Source organism: Manis pentadactyla, chromosome 14 (assembly GCF_030020395.1).
Source record: "Manis pentadactyla isolate mManPen7 chromosome 14, mManPen7.hap1, whole genome shotgun sequence".
Taxonomy (NCBI): domain Eukaryota; kingdom Metazoa; phylum Chordata; class Mammalia; order Pholidota; family Manidae; genus Manis; species Manis pentadactyla.
In genome coordinates, this window is record NC_080032.1 from 69,931,911 (window position 1) to 69,945,606 (window position 13,696).

General features: G+C 34.7%; 1 protein-coding gene across 2 annotated transcripts in view; it reads right to left on the reverse strand.

Annotated features, from left to right (window-relative positions):
* Nucleotides 1–13,696, reverse strand: part of LRP6 (LDL receptor related protein 6) — a 161,462-nt gene that overhangs the window by 128,819 nt on the left and 18,947 nt on the right. The window lies entirely within an intron of this gene.

The window sequence follows — 13,696 nt, forward strand, 5'->3', positions numbered from 1 at the left end:
GTTCTCCAAAGAAGAAATTCAGATGGCCAACAAACACATGAAAAGATGCTCCACATCGCTTGTCATCAGAGAAATGCAAATTAAAACCACAATGAGATATCACCTCACACCAGTAAGGATGGCTACCATCCAAAAGAAAAAACAATAAAAAATGTTGGCGAGGTTGTGGAGAAAGGGGAACCCTCCTACACTGCTGGTGGGAACGTAAACTAGTTCAAACATTGTGGAAAGCAGTATGGAGGTTCCTCAAAAAGCTCAAAATAGAAATACCATTTGACCCAGGAATTCCACTTCTAGGAATTTACTCTAAGAATGCAGCAGCCCAGTTTGAAAAAGACTGATGCACCCCTATGTTTATCGCAGCTCTATTTACAATAGCCAAGAAATAGAAGCAACCTAAGTGTCCATCAGTAGATGAATGGATAAAGAAGATGTGGTACATACACAATGGAATATGATTCAGCCATAAAAAGAAAACAAATCCTACCATTTGCAACAACATGGATGGAGCTGGAGGGTATTATGCTCAGTGAAATAAGCCAGGCGGAGAAAGACAAGTACCAAATGATTTCACTCACATGTGGAGTATAAGAACAAAGAAAAAACTGAAGAAACAAAACAGCAGCAGAATCACAGAACCCAAGAATGGAGTAACAGTTACCAAAGAGAAAGGGTCTGGGGAGGATGGGCGGGAAGGGAGGGACAAGGTGTGGGGGGGAAGAAAGGGGGCATTACAATTAGCATGTGTAATGTGGGGGGAGGCACAGGGAGGGCTGTGCAACACAGAAAAGACAAGTAGTGGTTCTATAGCATCTTACTACGCTGATGGACAGTAACTGTAATGGAGCTTGTGGGGGGGACTTGGTGAAGGGGGGAGTCTAGTAAACATAATGTTCCTCGTGTAACTGTAGATTCATGATACAAAAAAAAAAACCTGAATACATGAAGCAGGGGGAAACAATAATACAGTATTTATTAACTAGAAGATCTTACATAGTGTAGTCTGGAATCCTAATTTTGATAGGTAAGTTCCAGGTGTATGTTTTAATGTGGACTGGGGAAGGCATCCAGGAAATAGAAGCTGCATGATCTTCTGTTTTATTTATAACCTCAGTCTTAGTTTAGTTCCCTGAACTACTGGTATAGGATCTAATAATACTGTTATTTATTACAATTAACTGTTAATCTACAGCAAAAGGTATTGTTTAGACTAGGCTGATTTTCTTTAAGAATCCTATGGTGAGACTAAGCTAAGAACGTAAATTCATATCATCTTAGTTTATACATAGGAAGACCAAAGTGGAAGTGAAGGCAATAAATTCATAACTGTCTTTCTAAGCTGTCATTAATTCATTAATGATAGAAGAAATGAAACTCTTAGAACTTGGTTATAAAATAAGATGAAATGTTTTATGTACAATCTTGCCTTTGAAGCTGTTAGTAATCTGAAAGTTTTCTGAAATGACTTTCCTAAGAGATTGTGAAGAAAGTGGTACATGCATGGAGATAAGCCTATAGACAGACATGCAGACTCTAGACTCTGCTTAGTAGAACTGAAGAGGACTTTGGAAGTGTGTATGTTTGCCTGAAGGCTGAGTGGTAAGATTGTAAGATGTTATATATATAAATGAGAATCATCATAAAAAAGCATGCTGTACATTTGTTAAAACCCATAGGACTTTAATAGCAGAAAGTGAACTGTGTATGCAAGTTAAAAAAAATAATTTAGGAAGTTGGAAGATCCCAGGATAGAATCCAGATTGAGACAGAAACATCTAATTCTATTAGAAATGTATGAAAGGATCCCACTGAAGGAAGTGGGGGAGGAAAGTGACCTAAGTAACAGGAAATGCATGGAAATTCTAAGACTAAAGGCAAAAGGAACTCCACACAAGCTGTATACTCTGGTTGATAATGTTGCTTCCCATAGACGTACAGTTAACAATTCTGATTCTATACGAGAATTGAACAATTAAGTAAAATAGATGGCAGGAACCAGATTTCTCACTGTTGGAGTGAGACATTACAAACAAGGAGAGGAGGCTAGAGTGATCCCTGTGGTAGTGGATTAGAACTGGAGATACCAGTATGAGCTCATACCTAACTTAATATACAGCATACACCTTAAATGAGTTTAGTTAACCACAAAGCAATCAAAGAGAAAAATTTCAGCCCTGGAATTAATACAGTTCTTTATAATTAAGGTAGCAATAGTTGAAAAGTATATTATAGTTAATATCTTCAACATTTGCTTTAAAAAACATTGTAGGATTTGTCAGATCTCACAGAATGGGGGAGAGTTACAGGTCCAAATCCTCTCTGATATGAGGGAGGTCTGTCTTGATACACACAGATACAAATCCCTTGATCGTAGGGTCATGATGTGCAGTATTTGTGATATTATTTAAGTTATTGTTAAATGTATGTAGTATGCTCTTTCTCTTCTCTCATTCCCCAGGGGAAACAAAGCAACAGAGTTTCAACATAGCTAATACTCGTACCTAATTTTCAGTTAAACACTTCAGTTTGTGGCAGGATTTGCAGAATGGCCATTTCCAAGTCATTCTGGGACGCTGAGATAAATGACTATACATGAATATAAAGATCTGGGAAAATTCAGGCCCTATTTTTGCTCTTGATGAAATGAAGGATTTGAATGAAATAACTAGAGAAATATTTCTTTAAAACCTTGAGACATCTTTATAATGTTATAAAAAAACGTAATTTCTATAATGCTTAGCTAATGGCATGAACATTTACTATATTTTCTAAGAGAATGATTTAAAATATTTTATCTTGGTGTTGGACCATGTCAGCTATAATTTTGGGTTCAGAAAATGAGTTACCATATGACTGAGACTTAATTGATAGTTTTTCCAAATTGATGTAGGAGCAAACTGCCAAATGCGTTATAGATTTATCCTAGAAATATTGCTCAGTATTTTCTAGAGTTGTACTGCTTCTATTACTATGTGTTTCTGTGTATTTTCTGATGTTACAAAGACACATCTATAAGGACAGATAATACTTGGGTTTAACTCTGTTGTTATAATGCAGTTTCTGATTTAGTAGTTCTAAGGTGGGGCCTGAGATTTTGCTAAGGCTGATGGTACACAGACCACATTTTGAGCAGCAAGGCTTTTGAGCCAAGAGATGGCCAAATGTTTTCTATAAAGGTCCAGATAGTAAATATTTCAGTCTTTGTGGCTCACATATGGTCTCTGCTGCATGTTCTTCCTTTTTCTTTGTTTACAACCCTTTAAAGATGTAAATAGCATTATTAGCTCATGGGGTCATACAAAAACAAGACATGGGTCAGATGTGACCCCCGGCCAAGTTTGCCTATTCTTGCTTTACAGAAAGGATGTAAGCATTTAGTTATTGATAGAAACACAAATTCCAGAACAGAGTTTGTCATGACTTTTCAGCATCTTAGATGATGTGATTTTTCCTTTGACTTATTAATGAGGTGTATTATTGCTGATGGTTCAGAAGCTTTTTGTTGTTCACAAAAGCTTCTTTTTCTTATTTTAATTGAGGTGTAATTTTATCTATGCCCTTTTTAATGTATTGTGAATTTTGACAAATGCATACAGTTGTGTACTGTCAAAGAGGAGACCCTAGTTTTAAAAAAGCTGGACCCTAGTTAAAATGGTAAGGACAGATTTTAATCAGTAATACACTATTGCAGTATGGAAGAGTCCAGTGTCAGCGGAACCTGACTTTGATATGTATAGGGGTGAAACTCAGTGTTTCAAAGGGAGAATGGGGAAATAAGGAGGGGCTGAAGTGGGAAGGGGGAAATAAGGAGGGGCTGAAGTGGGAAGGGGGTTCAGTAGAGTCAGGGGAATAATAAATTACAAAAAGCTGGAAGTAGGGATTGGACTATATGAAACTATCTGGGTTGATTAACTGGCATTTATCAAAGGCTGCTACTTTCCCACAAAGACTGGCAGACCATTGTGTTCAGTTGTTGGCCGGAACAAACAGTAAATTCTTTTGACTCAGCCAGGCACTTGAAGAGGGGCTAGGGTTGTCCTAGGGCTGCAGCCCAGTGAGCTGTTAGAAACTATGTTAGTGGTTTGTTCAAGCCTTTATATGCCAATGCTAAGGCCCAGTTCAGGGAGGACTCAGAGGAGCCTGGCAAGAGTTTAGTCAAGGAGAGAACCTTTGTCAGTATCACTGCTACAATCTAGATACAGAACTATTGCATCACAACCCCAAGCCCCTTCTCTTCAAATTTCCTTGTGCTCCTTTGTACTTATCTCTTGCCCACCTTCAGGCAATTATTAATTTTTTTCTGTTCCTCTACTATGCCTTTCCAGAATGTCACATAAATGGAATTATATATTATGTAGCCTTTTGAGACTGGCTTCCTTGACTCAGAGTGATGTATTTGAGAGTCGTCTATGTTACGTGTACCAGTAGTTTGTTTTTTGCTGTTGAGGCTGAATGGTATTTCATTGTATGGATGTATCAGAGTCTGTTTATCTGTTAATCGGTTCAAGGACATTTGTGTTGTTTCCAGTTTTGGTGATTACAAGTAAAGCTACTACAGACACTCATGTACAGGTTCTTGTATGAACAACAGTTTTCATTTCTCTTTCATTGCTCTTGAAAGGATAACATAGGTGCACACATTTGTCAAAACTGCACTTCTAAGGTCTGCATGTTTTACTATATATACATTATACTTCAATTAAAAAATAACACAAAGCAGTCCCTGGCAACATCTCTAGGGTGCTTAGCAAAAGTGAACCAAAACCTCTCTGGAGGAACTAACTGCTCCCCATGAAGCCACTCAGGATTCTCACAAACAATCCCTCTGAAGATCAGCTCACAATCCACAACTATGCAACACCTAAGGACATAGTTTGCCTTAAGCAAGAATCAGCCAATTTAACAAGGACAGAAGTAGATTTCTAAGACCTTCCAACAACTGGGCAATTTGATAATAATAATAAACATTTAAAATGATTAAAATACATAAGAAATAGAATAAAATACATGAGACAAGACATCAAAAAAGCATCATAAAATAGCAACAGACATCCCTATAAGACTACTCAGTGGAAGCTAAATAAATCAAAAGATGAAGAACTGCATATTGGCATGTACAAAAGAATAATCCCACAAATTACTTGAAGGATATAAGAGGAAAAGACCAACTTTATAATAAAGATACTAACTTTCATCACCTGAATCTAGTGAACTATCCTACCAGCATCACTACAAGTAGGACAAGATAATATACACTTTCTGATGTGATGAATAAAAAGTACTCAGTACTACCTATGAAGCATTTGTGCCAAAATGCTGAATTCATTACTATCCAGGTCTTCCGTTCTAAATTTCCTTTTAGAAGAAATAAAGTGATAAAAATAAGTCAGATATCACAAGGATCTCTTGGAAAATCCAAAATCTGGAACATTCTATTTAGAGAACTATAGAATCTTTTCAGTTAAGACAAGAGAGTGAGATAAAAAAAGGTGGAGGAGAGGGCGGTTCTACAGAAGATTAACAGTCATAACCACATGCAACTTGTTGTGAACCTTGTTTTGAATCCTGATTCAAATATACCAACTATAAAAGGACATTTCTGTGACTATTATGGGTATCAGAGTATGGACTGAATAACTTAAAATATTAAAAAACTGTTCATTTTGGGGTGTGTGGAAGACAATGATATTGTGGTTATGGAAGAAAATGTCCTTATATTTTAGGGATGCAAAATGAAGTATTCCTAAGTAAGCTCTCACAGTCAGGATTTGTATTAAAATACCTCAGCAAACAAAACAGCCTAAATAGCTAAACACAGGAGAGTGGCTAAATAAGCCACGGTGCAATCACACAATGGAATACTGTGCAGTCACAAAAAAGAATGAGAAAGATCTCTATTAAATTATACGACTATTTGAGATGTATTGTTACCTAAAAACAAAGTGCGAAAAAAATCTTTAGTACATTACTCTTTCACATAAGAAAATACACAGGTATCAGCTCATTTGTGCAAAAAGGAATTCAAGAAGATAAAACCAGAAATTAATGAGATTATTTATTAATAATTTTTATTTATTTATAAAGGAAGTATAACTTTATGTGTTATTTCTAACTCTTAGAAACAGTAATTGTTTTCACATAACCCCCAAATAAGTCAGTTATTAAAATCAACCAGAATATGGAGGAATATTCAAAATGGCATACAAACAGTAGTAAATGTATCACAAGTGAATAACATAGCTACAGTGCAAGAAACGAGAAATTACCTAATTAAATTTAGAAGATAGTATTGTGACTCTACTGACAGTATTTTCATAGTATTGTATTCTAGACAGTAAATCTGTTTCTCACAAGAATGTAAGTTAGCAATTCTGAAACCCTTGTACAATAAGATTGAACAAATAAGAAATATTTGTAGATAATGAGAACCAGGCATCTCACTATCATAGACTGGAACAAAAAAAGGAAAGGGAGAAGACTATAATGTAATTTTGTGGTGGTGGATTGGAATTGGAGATATCAACATGAAGTCATGTTTTCTTAATACATAGACACACATAAAAACACAAAGAAACAGATGGCTGTGTATATATACATGTATTCCTAACTTTGTCCACTGAGAGCACTTAAAAGCAGCGAAAACCCAATGCAATGGACACACATAACTTCCAGATCTTAGTTTCAAAATACCATTTTGAAGCTTTAAGACAGAGCTCCTTGGAGAAATGGTTGATTACAAGGGTGAGGCACAAAAAGGACAAAACTAAACCAGAACACTTTGCACTGCCAGACAGTAAAAGGTACTTTAAAGTGATAAGACCTGTTAAAAGGACACAAGAACAAATATACAGGATCTCTCAGTGACCAAATTTGGGACAATTTGAGCAAGAAATAAAGAAAGTAATGGGTTATAACTTTTAGAATAAATGCCCATACTAATATAAATAACTGAATAAAGAAATAAGTGGGAAAGATTAGAGCAGCTCTTCTTAAGGTAGAATCATAACTAATAACACATGTAGAAGGAGCAATCGAACTGGAAAAATTGCCATTTGGCAAACTTTTGCATAAAAGTATGATGAGAAACAGTATGATGAGAAAAGTATTATAAGAAACAAAAATAATTGCATAACTTCAAATATTTATTACAAACAAAAAAGAGTAAACACAGGAGGAAAAAAACACCAAATACTGGCAGACAACATCATGTGATCAAATGTAACACTGCCAGTATCCACATCAAGTACCTGCTGATAAGATGCCCTAAGAGGAACACATCACTTGTGTGTTATTCTTGCCAAAGTACAACCTTAATCTAATCATAAGTAAATATCAGACAAAATCAAACTATGGACATTCTACAAAATGGCCAATGATCTTCAAAAGGTCAAGGTTATGAAGGCAACTGTTAAAATGTTCCAAATTAGAAAAGACTAAGGAAATAACCACTAAATGAAGTAAGGTATCCTAGATTAGAAAAAGGACACTAATAGCAAAATTAGAGAAATTCAAATATGGTCTACAGATTAGTTAACAGTATTGTATCAACATTAATTTTTTGGTATTGATAACTGTTCTATAGTTATATAAAATGTGAACATTAAGGAAAGCTGGGTGAAGGGTAATACAAGAACTGTGTACTATTTTTATAACTTTTATGATAGTCAAAAATTATTGATAGACCATTCTAATTTCATGTAAGTTGACACTTTCTCATAATAAACCTTTTAACTGAGGGGCACAAAGAACTTCTAGAAGAGCAAAATATAGTCACTGATACTAAAAATTCAACTGATTCGTTAAAATGCAAGATTAGGCACAGCTGAAGAATTACATGCAAGGCAGGTACAAAAATTAACCAGAAAGTAGCCCAGAGAGAGAGAGATAGAAGCTACTGAAGCAAGACTAAGAGGCAGGGAGCAGAAAATAGATGGTCCATCATATATCAAACAGGAGTTCCAAAGGAGACTAAAGAGAATGAAGGAAAAGTAAGAAATAATGGATAATGATTTTCTAGAGTTTACAAATAACAATAACGAAACAAATTCAAAGATGGATAAATAAAAATATAGCCACAAATTATCAGCATATAGCTGCTAAACTGCACAATAAGAGGTGTTTAAGGGCTGCTTTTAAGTAACCAGGAACTCAAAAAAAAAAGAGATAAATGACTTACAAAACAAAAGAAGACTTCTCACCAAAAAAATTAAAGTCATATTATTATTGAAGGACTAAGTAAAAATAATTATCACTTAGAATTCTATAATTAACATATTATCATTCAAAGAATGAAGGCCCAAGCAAGGGAAACAAAATCAAAACTGAACAAATGGAACTACATCAGGCTAAAAAGCTTCCTGCAGTATGGGAGAATATATTTATAAATGACATATCCAATAAGGGGTTAACATCCAAAATATATAAAGAACTCACACGCCTCAACACCCAAAAAGCAAATAACCCTTATCAAAAAATGGGCAGAGGATATGAACCGACAAATCCCCAAAGAAGAAATTCAGATGGCCAACAGGCAGGTGAAAAGATGTTCCACATTGCTAATTATCAAGGAAACATAAATTAAAACCACAATGAGATATCACCTCACACCAGGTAGGATGGCCAACACAGAAAAGAATAGGAACAACAAATGCTGGTGAGGATATGGAGAAAGGGGAATCCTCCTACACTGCTGGTGGGAATGTAAACTAGTTCAACCATTGTGGAAAGCAGTATGGAGGTTCCTCAAAAAACTAAAAATAGAAATACCATTTGACCCGGTAATACCACTCCTAGGAATTTACCCTAAGAATGCAGCAGCCCAGTTTCAAAAAGACATATGAACCCCTATGTTTATCGCAGCCCTATTAACAATAGTCAAGAAATTGAAACAACCTAAGTGTTCATCAGTAGATGAATGGATAAAGAAGATGTGGTACATATACACAATGGAATATGATTCAGCCATAAGAAGAAAATAAATCCTACCATTTGCAACAACATGGATGGAGCTAGAGGGTATTATGCTCAGTGAAATAAGCCAGGTGGAGAAAGACAAATACCAAATGATTTCACTCATATGTGGAGTGTAAGAACAAAGAAAAACTGAAGGAACAAAACAGCAATAGACTCACAGAACCCAAGAATGGACTAACAGTTGCCAAGTAGACAACGGGAAAGGGACTGGGGGTGGGGGGAAGAAAAGAGGGAGAAGGGAAATAATGGGTATTATGATTAGCACACATATTGTAGTGGGGGGCACAGGGAAGGCAGTATAGCATAGAGAAAACAAGTAGTGACTCTATAGCATCTTACTACGCTGATGGACAGTGACTATAACGGGGTATGTGGTGGGGACTTGATAATGGGGGGAATCTAGTAACCACAATGTTGCTCATGTAATTGTGTATTAATGATACACACATAAATAAATAAATAAATAAATAAGAATGAGGGCCCAAGAATTTACCATTAACAGACCTTTGCTGAAAGAAATATTAAAGAACATACTTCAAAAAGGGAGCTGAACCACATGGATTACAAAATCCACAGGGATGCAAAAAGCAATGGCAAAAGAAGAAACTGGTACAGTGAATAAATCTAAAAACATAATTTATAAAATCCTCCTTTAAATAAAGCTACCATGTTACAGTTTTACAATAATTCAATGTGGAAAAAAACATAGCTTCAACAAGATACTTTTCATGAAGAAAAAGGCACTAAACGTGGAATTGGAAAATCTCAACTAAGAATCTGGCTTTCTCTTATCTTGGCCAAAGGCCTTGGTTTCTTCAGACAAAAAGTAAAAGCATTTAGCTAAAAGATCCTTAAGCTTCCCTACCAGTTCTAGAATTTCATGGGTAGAAAATTGGCTTCCCCAATTTACCAGGCCATCTTTCAAAACTGTAAATTGTTGAGAGTTTGGAGCAAGATCCTTCATATCCAGAACCAGTGTTTTAAAGCAAAGTCCAGTATGGAGCTTTATATTTTAGGGTAATTGGTCATCTGCTTCTCTGCAAAAGCTATGGAACTGGATATGACCTCAGGGAAAAATAAATAAATAATGCACCCTTAAACTGTTTCATCTTAAAAGCTAATGAAGGAAGGAAAAGGATGGCCCAAGTGGTAGGAAAACCAAACAGGATAATAAAGATCAGGATGTCTTGAGAGAAAAATTTCTAAAAGGAATATGGTATCAATATCAAATGCTGCAAAAAGATATTTTAGACAATCAATTTATTCCTTCTTCACAAATAAGCTATATGACAAACTCCTCCCTCCAACATCTTAGAGGCTCAATAACATAAATACTGGGTGTGGTCAAAACTAATCTATTATAATTTCTGAAGAGCCAACCACACTGGAATACAGCACAGGTACATAAGATTCCCAACATGCAGACAGCCAATACTCAAAACCTTAGAGGCTCAATAACATAAATACTGGGTGTGGTCAAAACTAATCTATTATAATTTCTGAAGAGCCAACCACACTGGAATACAGCACAACTACATAAGATTCCCAATATGAAGACAGCCAATACTCAGTAAAAGGTATTCACTGTCACAAAATTTTGTTTTTCTTTCTGCTAAGGAGTAATTAAAAGGTCAATGCTGCAACAAGGAAAGCTTTTACTTTAAAAGCTAAACTATGAAGAGACTGAGCTAGGTAAAGTCATTTGGTTACACTGAAATATTCCCTTTCAATATTCTTTCAATGAAAGTGGGCCTGGAGATATGGGACATAAAAATTAGAATACATAAGTAAAACTCAGTTTGAGTCAGGATGATAGACATCACTAAAGAATTAAACACCTGAAACTAATACAATGTCAAATATACTTCAATAAATAAGTAAACAAAAACTGGATGAGGGTTAACATGTTTTTAAGGAAAAAGCCCCACACTAACATTTGAGAACTCACACACACACACAATTTATGTCTAAGGTGTGTTTTTTTTCTTTCATTTCCAAGGGCTTTAATTCAAGTCCTACAGGCTGGTAAACCTAAACCTATAATCCAGATTCCCTGGATTAGTGGCTTTTCTAACCTACTTCTCTTAATTTTTAGAAAATAATCTCAAAAAAAACCTACCTCCAAGCATGTATGAATCCATATAGTCTGCCTAAAAGTAACTGGCTACACTTTCCATCCTTCATACAAATGGAATCCTTTGACATTTAAAGTACTTTTCAAGTTTACATTAAGTGGAACTGGAAAAAAGGTTTAAACTGGTTTTGGGGGTGAAACAGCCCTAAAAAGGGAGGTTAAACTGGTGACATATGCAGCAGAAACAAAATTTTAAGAAGAATCTGTCTGCATAAACACAATTCTAAGTGTAACATACCTAAATTACTGACACGAATGTGTAATTATAAAATAAAATACTAAAAATAGATATATAGAATACTTTCTTTTAATATCTCACTTAAATTAAGGTCCAAGAAAATGAAAATACTGGTAAGTAAAAGAGCTAAATATGACATAAAAACAAGCTTTAGTTAGTACATTTTTATGAAATATGATCTTGATAACTTGTGTTGAAAAGACTAAAAATCTCAATTATGTTTTAAACAATTGTAATCAAAGTCATACTGATTCAGAATTTACAAGAGACAATGTTAATTTACATTTGCTTAGAAGATGTTCTCTCCTAACAAGGAAAACTGATAGGATTATAAAACAAAATATAAATTCCAGTCCTTCAAAAAATATTTATTGAACACATATTATGTGGCAGAAACTATTTTAGTCATCTGGAATGTACAAATGTAGAAAACACTTTTAAACATACTCAAAATACGACAATTATATATATATGTAGTTGACAGAGAAATTACGCATTATTCTTCTTCCACTGAGCTAGTCTACTAGCATTTTTAAAGTAGAACTTTTATTAATATTATTCTTAACAACAATAAAAATGTACTTTTAAAATATGTATCATCCAAAGATGTTCAGTATGAATTCACTTCAGACTGAATCACTCGTTTAAATTTCTAAAAAACATCAAAAATGATTTGGAATATGAACAGATCTGTAACAAATAACCCTTAGCACTGCTTTATATGTACCTAAACAGCAGGTCCTCATCACTAAAATCAGTACTGTCATTGTGGAATAGATAAAGGAACTCCATCATTAGGAGCAGCACATAATCAAGAATTACCTCCCACTATAAAATAAGAACACTGCTTTCTGTAACTATGATTGTTCATTTCTGGAACAATTTCCATACACATGTTTTCCTGTTGCTTATTCTGAATTCTACACTGTCAGTCACTAAAAAGAAAAAAACAACAACCTCAGAGTAATAGAGGTCAAATTTAGGGAAGGAAATAAAAATCTTCCTTCAGTCTAGGCTAAATGGACTGATTTACACAAAGAACTCCATACATTCGAAAGCACACAGATGTCTGCACTAGTTCCCAGGGCTCAAACAATACCAGTCATTCAGAAGTTTCCCTTTTACATAAGCTGATGTGAGAGAGCTCAGTCAGCTCATCTGAACCTCATAACCCAGGATCCTGGAACTCTGATAAAGCCTACATTTTTCCTCAGCACTGTTTTCATGTACTTTCTCTGGAAAGCAAACTTCCTTTCTCCCCAAAAATATAAATTTGAAAATCGTATCTTCTGCTTGATTAGTGATGTTCTTGATAAAAAAAATGACTTTTCCAATAAAACCACAATCCTTAACATAAAGCTAAGATTAACTGAAAGATTATTTGATAGAATATATTTTTAATGCATGACTTTAAATCTAATTTTAAATACACTCCATCATGCTAATTACCAAATGTACACCATTTGGCTGTGCATTCTATTTGTTTCCAGTTGCACAATTTAGAAATAGCCATATAACACAAAATAATTTAACAAAAATTAAAAGAAACTTTAAGAGAACTGTTTAAAGGGGGAAAAAGATTAATTTTTGTGCATACACCCACACACACACACAACACTCACCAAAGACAAAAAAAATAATGAAAGATATTTCATAGAGTGTTTGACCAAAAATCATTTAAGCCTTAGGAAAAACACAGTTACTCTCCACTGATTGTCCCTTAGAAGCTTAAATAACACTACTTTCTACCTTCGAAGCACATTATTATTGATTCTTCCAGTAATATCCTTTATCAGCTGAGTCTTTGGCAAATTCTTACCTTCAATATTGGGAGATATCACAGATAAACTAAAGCCACAAAGACTCTAATATTCTTTTTAATCATATGGCAAACTTACTTCCTAAGACATTTATCAGACCTGCCACCACAAGTAAAGTTCATTAGTTTCAGGGGACAAAATGAGAATAATTCATTTACTCATTAAATTATTAAATTCTGAATAGTCAAGAGTTGCCTATAACTTTAGCTCCCTTGAATATGTACTATCATATAAATGATTATCTCTTACAGAAATGATCAAGAAGCTGCTCCAGACTTGTAGTTACCATCCTCATTAAGAGCTCCTATGGCCCTTCTAACTCCCTTAACACTCTTCCCCCGTCTCCCAAGTTTTCTGTCCTTAAACAGATAGTGAATCCTTAAAGACAGTCCCTTTCTCTCACCAACGAGAATACAAAAAGAAAACCAGAACTCTCAACATATTAACCATTTAATAGATATTTGGGTGAATTTCCATCATCACCCTTACAATTGTAGGACTGAATTTGTCACAAAAAAAAAACAATAACCT